Here is a 10576-nt window from a genome sequence, read left to right as displayed (position 1 = left end):
TCAGACTCTGCGGACCGTGAATTCAGTGTGAAGTTGCTATAGTCACGAACACACATATTTTGGCCTCTGTTGACCCCTCCACCATAGCTTTGATCGGCTTTCTCGCATGTTTCACTTAAAACGGGACACCGGACATTTATCAACAGGCGTACAAGTTCTCCGTCTGCTTCCGGGTACACTAGCATGGGGTCAACCACCCACACTCTGTCACTCATCTTAAGGCAGCTGGAGGCCACGCCTCATTACCGCTTTCTCAGAGCTTGAGCCACCCTAAGCTGCCTATTGTCGCTTCCCTTCGCCGCTCCCAGCTGGCCTCTGTGAACTCTTGAACACTTCCCTGGGATAAACTAGCCTCCAGTAAATCGACGCGTTTCCACAAAGTTTTCATGTTGTGTGAATTACTTTAAAACCATCACCTGACATTAATTATTCCAGGTTCGAATCCTGCCTCGGGCATGGATGTGTGTAATGTCCTTAGGTTAGTTGGGTTTAAGTAGTTCTAAGCTCTAGGGGACTGATGACCACAGCAGTTAAGTCCCATAGTGCTCAGAGCCATTTGAACCATTTTTTTAATTATTCCAATACGTCCATACTATACCCTCTACAAGATCCATTGTGCCTTGTCAGTCATTTTTGTTCAGCCCTACTATTCGCTCAACGTGTGTTAGGTGATCTTTAATGACTTCATGTAAGGGGCATGGTTCTTGCCATCTTACGCCTGCTTTCAATATACTGTCTGTTCCGTTCAATCTTCCAATTCCTCTGCTGTCTCTGAAAAAATGACAACGTAATCGGGAATCCTCATAGCTTTTATTTCTTCTTCCTGAAGTTTAATTCCTATCCAAATTTTTCCATTGGTCCGTATAATGCTTGCTCAGTGCTCAGATTGGATAACATGGGAGGTATGCTACAATCACGTCTCACTCCGTTCCATGTCCTTCCGCTGTGTGATTTCCGTACACGTTGTATATAACCTCTATCTCTCTGTATTTTTCCCCGGTACGATCAGAATCTCAACGAGTGTATTCCCATCAATAATGCCAAAAAGTTTTTCTAAGTCTACAAATAGAAAAAGGTTTGCTTTTACTTAAGCTACGTTCTGAGATAAGTCGCAGGACCGGTATTGCTTCGCAAGTTCCTAAATCTCTTTGGTCACCAAGCTGATCTTCCACAGGGTCGGCTTCTAACAGTTTTCCATTTATCTATAAACAACTCGTATCAGTACTTAGCAATAGTGACTTATTAAACTGACAATTCGGTAATATTCACACCCGTTAGCACCTGAATTCTTTGGAACTGGAATTATTAAATCCTTCTCGAAGTCCGAGGGAATTTCGCCTATCTGATACAGCTTGCCCACGAGGCTGGAATAATTTTATTCATTATATAGACCTGCTACTATTCTTTTTGCCTTGTTTGCTGCTTAATCTATTCATATAAGGTCCCACTCTTATGCAAAACACTGTTCCTTCATGTGACGCAAACATGTTTCAGCACCTCTGTGCCATCATCAGTGGTAAAACAACCAAAATACGTTTCTTTAGCATTAATTTTCGTAGATTAGTTATCACCCAAACTACACCGAAGTGCCGATGGAAATGGTACAGATGTGCGTATTAAGATACAGAGATATGTAAACTGTCAGAATGCGGCGCTGCGGTCGGCAACGCCTATATAAGACAACAAGTGTCTGGCGCCGTTGTTAGATCAGTTACTATTGCTACAATAGCAAATGGTTCAAATGGCTCTGAGCACTATGAGACTTAACTTCTGAGGTCATCAGTCCCCTAGAACTTAGAACTACTTAAACCTAACTAACCTAAGGACATCACACACATCCATGCCCGAGGCAGGATTCGAACCTGCGACCGTAGCGGCCGCGCGGTTGCAGACTATAGTGCCTAGAACCGCTCGGCCACTCAGGCCGGCTGCTACAATAGCAGAATATCAAAAGTGAGTTTGAACGTAGTGTTATAGTCGGCGCACGAGCGATGGAACACAGCATCTCCGAGGTAGCGATAAAGCGGAGATTTTCCCGTATGACCATTTCACGAGTGTACCGTGAATATCAGGAATACGATAAAACATCAAATCTCCGACATCGCTGCGGCTGGAAAAAGATCCTGCAAAAACGGGATCAACGACGACTGAAGAGAATTGTTCAAAGCGACAGAAGTCCAACCCTTCCGCAAACTGCTGGAGATTTCATTGATGGGCCATCATCAATTGTCGGCGTGCGAACCATTCCACGAAACATAATCGACATGGGATTTCGGAGCCGAAGGGCCACTCGTGTACCCTTGATGACTGTACGACACAAAACTTTACGCCTCGCCTGGACTCGTCAACACCGACACTGGACTGTTGACGACTGGAAATTTGTTGCCGGGTCGGACAAGTCTCGTTTCAAATTGGATCAGTCGGACATATACGGGTATGGAGACAACCTCATGAATCCATGGACCCTGCACATCAGCAGCGGCCTGTTCAAGCTGGTGGAAGATCTGTAATGGTGTGGGGTGTATACAGTTTGAGTAATTTGGGACCCCTGATACGTCTAGATACAACTCTGACTCGTGACACGTACGTAAGCATCCTGTCTGATCACCTGCATCCATTCACGTCCATTGTGCATTCCGACGAACTTCGGAAATTGCAGCAGGACAATGCGACACACCACACGTCCAGAATAGCTACAGAGTGGCTTCAGGAACACTCTTCTGAGCTAATACTTCTGCTGGCTAGCAAACGCCCCTGACATAAATATTATTCAGAATATCTGGGAGGCGTTATAACGTAGTCTTACGGATTTATGGACAGCCCTGCAGGATTCATGGTGTCAGTTCCCTCCATCACTACTTCAGACGTTAGTCGTGCCCATGCCACGTCGTGTTGCGGCACTTCTGCGTGGTCAGGGACCCTACACGATATTAGGCAGGTGTACCAGTTTCTTTGGCTCTTTAGTGTATGATCACAATTCACAGATTTTAATAGAGAGAAACCACTGATGATGGCGCAGAGGTGCTGAAACATGGCAGTCACATGGAAAAACAGTATTTTGTGTAACAGACGGATCTTATATATAATAATGAAACAGTTATCTTACGACTGGATGGCTTCAGGGTGTCAATAGGTCTGAGGGGATGTCGTCTACTCCAGCTGACTTGTTTCGACTCAGACCTTTCAGTAGCCTACAATGTGAAATCTGTAGATTGGCTGGTTAGATTTCAGAGAGGGCCTGATAGCGCTAATTTTAGCAGCTTAATGAGTCGTCGACATAAGTGAGACCCCGTATAATCACAGATATGGTAAGTACCAATGATGTATCCATGGCTTGATGATCTAAAACGACGACAAAATGTGTATTTCTTCCTGTGGGGTAAGCACGAAATCTACGAGCGTAAGAGTTGTAGATCTCCTGACGTGCGAAAGTTTGGATGGGTCCTGGAGGTGTGATCTGATAGGCGAAGTCGTCAATTTTTTTGTTTTGTCTTAGAGCGCAAAAACAACTAGGGCCATAAGCGCCCACGTCAGAATTGTAGAACACGAAGACAAAGAGAGGAGTGAAAAACGGCTAAACGTTAATGCCAATCGACGGAAGATGAGACAGCTAAAAATAGGGATGTGGAGAAAGATTTATAAAAAATACGCCATAGAGAAACGGAGGTCCTGAACGAAAGAGTAAATGTCCTTCGCTATTAAGCTACGACTAATAAAAAGTAAAACGCTGTCGACAGCCATCGCGTCGTTCGCTAAAACGACAGATAACTCAGACGGCAAACACAAATGGCGGACCGTCAAAAGTTGAGGGCAATGAGTACAAAGTGGTGGGGGAGCACCACTTAAGAAATGGCGATATCTAAAAAGACAGTGACCGATACGCAACCTATGTAAAATGATGTCCTCATGGCGTGAGGGCCGAGAGGAGGTCGTCCAAGCTGCTGGAAGATGCTTAATAACCCAGAGCTTGTTCCCTTGAAGAAAGGACCAGTGGTGATGCCAAACTGACAGCACCTCCTGACAGATGACAACACAGAGTCGATAAGGCGATCGCTCGCGTTAAGTGGGAAATCCAGTTTCGAGTCCCAGTCCGGCACAAAATTTCATTTGCCCGAACTGCTGACGTCGATCAAGATTCGTAAAATGCGAATCAGTGTCGTAGTAATTACCCGTACTATAATCGTCAGAATACTGTTCCCGCAGACGTGCATGCACATTGTGACCATCAATAAAAAATGTAAATAAAACGACGTGGTGTTCAAGCCGATGTACTTCCACGTTGCTGGGATGCGTTGTAGAGATTCACAGTAAGAAGCTAGCACATGGCTCACGCAGGTGAGGCGAGGCAGGGGAGCGTGACTGATGGGGGTGGACCGCTACAGCAGAGGCGCACAGTGCTCCAAAAACCCGGCAGACGGCTGGGCAGGGGCCCCCGGCAGAGCGGACCAGAACGGGACGCTGCCACCGCCTCGCCTCGGCAGCCGCCGGCTGAATGGGCTGTGCGGAGTGAGTCAGCGCCTCCCGCGGGGAAACAGTTACGCTGAGCTAGCTATGCTATCCCTACCTGCCGACCTTACCCCACCTCACAGCAGACGGGCTGCCGCGTTCCAACACGCCTTCGCCATCCCTCCAGCCCATCGCGAAGCGCGCCACGACGTGGGGTCCGCAGTGGTTGCTGCACGTTCTGTAACGACCTGCTACATCTCACGAGACGTGCTTCTTATCGTGATTTGCGATCGCAGCGTTGTTCAGCGACAGTTCTCGGATGCCTCTAGCGGGCTATTCACACATTTTGCTTACCAAAACGGGTTGTGCGTAAGATCTGTTGGCGATCGTCGAAGAGGAGCTGAGAAGGCCATGGATGAGATTCTGGACTCGTCGATGACTCGAACAGCTAACTGATGGGACATTACTTACGCTGCACAACGATCTGAGATACTCTCCGGGTGGTTATAATTAAATTGCAGCTACTAACAGAGATCCAGTGTGGGCTGTAGATATCGTATGGCAACGAAACTTGGTAGATATGCTTATGCATTAATGCGGAACCAATTTACGCTGGAAAAAATTAGTTCCCGTTTTGGCCACTGTGTAAAAATGTGGTGGTCTGAAGAAACGAGTGTAGAAATGTTTCCGTGTGTAACAGATTAGGAACGGGACGTGGGCAGAAAAATTCAAACGAGTGGGACAGAAAAAGTTTATTTTATTATAAACCGGTGCTTAGACAATTTGTACTGTATGAACATCGGAGACGTCGACGAGATCTTGCACAGCTCCAGATTTAGACCTGTGGCCAAAGTAAGAACTAATTTTTCACAGTGTAGATCGTTTCCACATTAACGCATCATATCTACAAAGTTTCGCTGCCTTACGATAATTATAGCACACAGTGGACTCCCATGAGTAGCTGCATTTTAATTATAAGCAGCCGGTACTAGTTCAGGTAACATGTTAACTCAGTTGAATCGACGGAAGATGATGTTTCACCGCAGAAGATCGTAACACTGTCCCTCCTTTCAATCGTCGTACGAACATCGAAATGGCAGATATTGAGATAACCAATCGCGGAACTGAAAAGTACCTACAATCGCTTAGTAGTGGAAAGGCGTCAGGACCACATGACACACCTATAAGAATCTATAAAGATTATGCGAAAAACGTGTTCCCCTTCTAGCAGTAATTTATCGTAGATCGCTTGAGCAACGAAAGGTACCTAACGACTGGAAACAAGCGCAGGTCATTCCCGTTTTTAAGAAAAGCCGTAAGACAGAGCCACACAATTATAGACCTATATCGTTGTCGTCAATCTGTTGTACAATTACGGAACATGTTTTATGCTCAAGAATTATGGCGTTATTGGAAAATGAACATCTCCTCTACAAAAATCTACATGGATTTCGCAAACAGAGTTCCTGCGAAACTCAGCTCGGTCAATTCCTTCATGAGATCCACAGTGCAGTGGACAACGGGGTTCAGGTTGATGCCGTGTTCCTTGATTTCAGTAAGCCATGTGACACCGTCCCGCATTGCCGTTTAATGAAATAAATACGAACTTAAGGAATATCGGAGCTGACTTGTGACTGGTTTCAAGATTTTCTTGCAGATGGAACTCAACACGACGCTCTTTACGGAACTAAATCTACAGACGTAAAGGTAATATCCGGAGTACCACAGGGAAGTGTGATAGGATCGTTGCTGTTCACAATATATATAAGCGATCTACTAGAAACCGTCGGATGCTCTTTAAGGCTACTTGCAGATGATGCCGTTGTCTATACCAAAGTATCAGGGCTGACCAACGCCAGAAGATACTAAGAATTTGCAGAACGACCTGCAGAGAATTGATGAGAATGGTACAGGCTCTGGCAGTTGACCCTGAACGTAAATAAATGTAACATATTGCGCATACACAGGAAAAGAAATCCACTACTGTACGGATACACTATTGATGACAAAAAGCTGGAGACAGCGTCTGCCGCAAAATATCTAAGCGAAATTATCCAGAGCGACCTTAAGTGGAATGACCACATAAAACAGATAGTGGGAAAAGCAGATACCAGACTCAGATTCATTGGAAAGATCTTAAGGAAAAGTAACTCATCCACGAAAGAAGTGGCTTATAAGGCACTGTTCGCCGATTCTTGAGTATTGTTCATCTGTCTGGGATCCCTATCAGGTAGGACTGATAGAGGAGATAGAGAAGATCGAACGGAGAGCGGCGCGTTTTGCCTCGGGATCGTTTGGCTGTTGAGAGAGCGTTACGGAGATGCTAAACAAAACTCCACTGGCAGACGTTACAAGAGAGGCGTTGTGCATCACGGAGAGATTTACTATTGAAATTTCGGGACAGCACTTTTCAGGAGGAGTCGGGCAACATATTAGTCCCCTCCCCCCCCCCCCCCCCCCCACACACACACACACGCATCACACACACACGTATATCTCTCGTATTGATCACGAGGAGAAAATTCGAGAAATGAGAGCCAATACAGAAGCTTACCGAAAGTCATCACTATTCGCGGATGGAACAGGGTTGAGGGATCAGATAGTGGTACTGAAAGTACCCTCCGCCACGAACCATTAGATGGCTTGCGGAGCATGATGTACATGTTCAGCTTTAAATCCAGTACAGTTAAGTTTTAGTACCTGATGTCAGTTTGTGCGTGCGTAACATCCATATTCTCGATGTTGTACTGAGTACAATCTCACTCAAGTCACGTACTTCATCACACAGATTTCAAGATCGAGATTCGTTCAGTAATTTCACTCGAATAGAAGAGATTTTTTGTAAGTTATTCACCTCATTGAAAGAACAGTTTACCGGATACAAACGTGAGACAGTCCGTAAACGCAAGAAACATTAAGTCTCATAACAGTAAAATCTTCCAGTGTCTAACGGGCGTTTCATTTCTAACATGGATTGACAGTCACGTTAAGATTTTTGGCCACCGGGGGAAATATTCCAGTCGTTCGCCCACGCAGCAAGAATTGCAGCAGAAATATTATTTATAGTAAAGAACATCGGATATTGGAGATCATACATCTATTAAATTAATAAGAGAGTTCCAGAATCTTTTAAAAAACAAAACGTGAAAATTTTCTGCACGTAGCTAGATGCAAACCTGCTGCCTTTCTCTTTGTAGTTCACGATGTAATCAATTACGCTATCATTTAACGGGACAGCAGTGTTTGAGTTACATGGTACACAATTTCATCACTTGTCTAAAGGGTGGAATTCCAGATGTCATTTTTTCAAATATTTAGCTATAGAAATTTTGCTGGAATTATTGGGGTCATCCAGTTTGTAAACAGATAATTTTAACAGTTTTCTTTTTTAGAACAGTGCAAGACATAGCGTACCTGTCCGCATTAACTTGTGGTTTGCACATTTTTAAAATTTGACAGTGTCATTTGGACATTCCAGCGTCAGGTGAACGTCAACACTTTCTTCCAAGGAATTCTCGTCATACACGTTTCGGTCGGTGGTTGGTGTCACTGCTTCCATTTGTAGAACATTGTGGCCTGAAGTCTAACGTGAACTTCTACGCTAAGAGAAACGTCTCTATCGTACCATCAGCAAGTCCAATTGGAACAGTATCTCGAACACAAGATGTGGTGAAAACGCCATCAGCCTAATATACCAATTTCTTTTGAACGAGCGAGCGTCCTCTTGAACGCTAAGAGTCCTTTCTAAAACGAGTACCCTCCGTGCCCGCATCGGTTTGACCTCGTTAATTTGAGGCGTGCTTTATCCGATCGGCGTGTGCTACGTGCAGGGAGGGAAAGGCGCTTTGCTGCCGAATTCTTGTCGGTTTTCCGGCGGCAGTGGTCTGAGGGTCCGCGCCCATTAGCGGAATGAGAGAGCCGACTTCCGGCGGTGGAAGAGGGAGGGTGTGGAGGGGGAAGGGGGGAAGGGGAAGAGTGGGAGGAGTCGCCATTAGGAGGGCAGGCTGCGGGGGATGAAAGAGAGAGCCGCCCACGCGTGCGTCAGCTGCCCGCCAAATGTGGACAGCCGCCGCGCTCCTGACGATGCCGCTGTCCCGACTGCGCGAAACGATTCCTCGTGCTGAGGTGCGAGATCGTCGACATAATTTACGGTACACCAGTCTGAAAATAGCCTTGTTGTTGACAGGCTAGCGAGAGTGTACGTCTTGTCTTTATTCTAAGGAAAACAGGTACTCATATCAAAAATACAAAATTTGATCGGAAGTATCAACACGCTTTGAAGTAATGCGGAATTGGCCACTGGATGCCAAGAGAGGCGAACTCAGTAATACAGGGTGATTCAAAAAGAATACCACAACTTTAGGAATTTAAAACTCTGCAACGACAAAAGGCAGTGCTAAGCACTATCTGTCGGCGAATTAAGGGAGCTATAAAGTTTCATTTAGTTGTACATTTGTTCCCTTGAGGCGCTGTTGACTAGGCGTCAGCGTCAGTTGATGCTAAGATGGCGACCGCTCAACAGAAAGCTTTTTGTGTTATTGGGTACGGCAGAAGTGAATCGATGACAGTTGTTCAGCGTGCATTTCGAACGAAGTATGGTGTTAAACCTCCTGGTAGGTGGTGTATTAAACGTTGGTATAAACAGTTTACAGAGAATGGGTGTTTGTGCAAAGGGAAAAGTTCTGGACGGCCGAGAACGAGTGATGAAAATGTAGCACGCATCCAGCAAGCATTTGTTCGCAGCCCAGGAATTGGCTGTTCCCTCAGCTCGAACAAGAAGCACAACAATTCATATTTCAACAGGATGGAGCGCCACCACATTGGCACTTATCTGTCCGTAACTACCTGAACGTCAACTACCCGAGGCGATGGATCGGCCGCCAGGCAGCCCGTGACAGAGCACTTCATCACTGGCCTCCAAGAGGCCCTGATCTTACCCCCTGCGATTTTTTCTTATGGGGGTATGTTAAGGATATGGTGCTTCGGCCACCTCTCCCAGCCACCATTGATGATTTGAAACGAGAAATAACAGCAGCTATCCAAACTGTTACGCCTGATATGCTACAGAGAGTGTGGAACGAGTTGGAGTATCGGGTTGATATTGCTCGAGTGTCTGGATGGGGCCATATTGAACATCTCTGAACTTGTTTTTGACTGAAAAAAAAACCTTTTTAAATACTCTTTGTAATGATGTATAACAGAAGGTTATATTATGTTTCTTTCATTAAATACACATTTTTAAAGTTGTGGTATTCTTTTTGAATCACCCTGTATAAAAGGAGGCGGGGAGTATTGTGTTGTGTTGCCAGTACAGAAGAAGTAGCAGCAGAATGGGTCGGTCAGGAGAGGTGAGTGAACTATAGTCCGATTACAATTACTTTGTAGGTAACGTCTGTCACTTACCGTTACGATGTTGCCACACCCATCGCCAGCTACCACTCGGTTATAGCGACGCGCAAACACGGCGGTCCACTTAATTAATATTGTAAATATGTAGCGCGGAGCTATGTTGGAAGCGGCCGCCGTGAGGTGTGACAGAAATGGAAGATGATCTGTTGACAGCTGATTTTTAAGTGACCAATGACTGACGACGGGTGTTGTAGCCCTGGATTTAAGCTCGCGTCCTAACCTAACCACAACCTCGTGATGTATCCTAGGAAAAGGTAATCAAGAATCTGCGACAAAACTAAAACCACGACCGCTTTGCTTGCGGCTTTTAAGGCTAATATGTTTGTCGGTATAGCCGTCTTCTGGAGAAAAATTTCTATTTTAGCGGTAAGAGCGAACCGTAATTTCTCACCGTCATTGGTTATCTGAAACTACCCGAACAGGCTACACGAGCTGCCGAGTTACCAACGAGAGAGTATTCCTGGTTGACACTTGGTTGCAGATTGTAGGAGACACAATCAGATTCCAAATGAAAAAAAAGGAGGAAGAGAAAGAACAGCAAGTAAAAAAGCCAATACGATAATCAAGATGACGTGGCGAAGTACTAGAAATAAACAAAAAAACATTTTAAGTTAGACTTTACCGTGATTGTTACTGACATTAAACGAAACAACAAGTTCACTGTTTATTTATCTCCATGACGCGTTTCAAAGGTTTAAGCCTCCATCATCAGGTGGTTTTA

General features: G+C 45.3%; 1 non-coding gene across 1 annotated transcript; it reads right to left on the bottom strand.

Moving 5' to 3' along the window:
- Positions 1 to 1841: 1841 nt before the first annotated feature.
- Trnac-gca lies at positions 1842 to 1925 on the bottom strand. The gene is given in 2 exon segments: positions 1842 to 1876; positions 1886 to 1925. It is a non-coding gene; the product is annotated as a tRNA-Cys (tRNA).
- Between the last annotated feature and the right edge of the window lie 8651 nt (positions 1926 to 10576).

This window comes from Schistocerca americana, chromosome 2 (genome assembly GCF_021461395.2).
Source record: "Schistocerca americana isolate TAMUIC-IGC-003095 chromosome 2, iqSchAmer2.1, whole genome shotgun sequence".
Lineage (NCBI taxonomy): Eukaryota > Metazoa > Arthropoda > Insecta > Orthoptera > Acrididae > Schistocerca > Schistocerca americana.
Note: the sequence above shows the minus strand (reverse complement) of the source record. Positions and strands in the feature narration are given on the sequence as shown.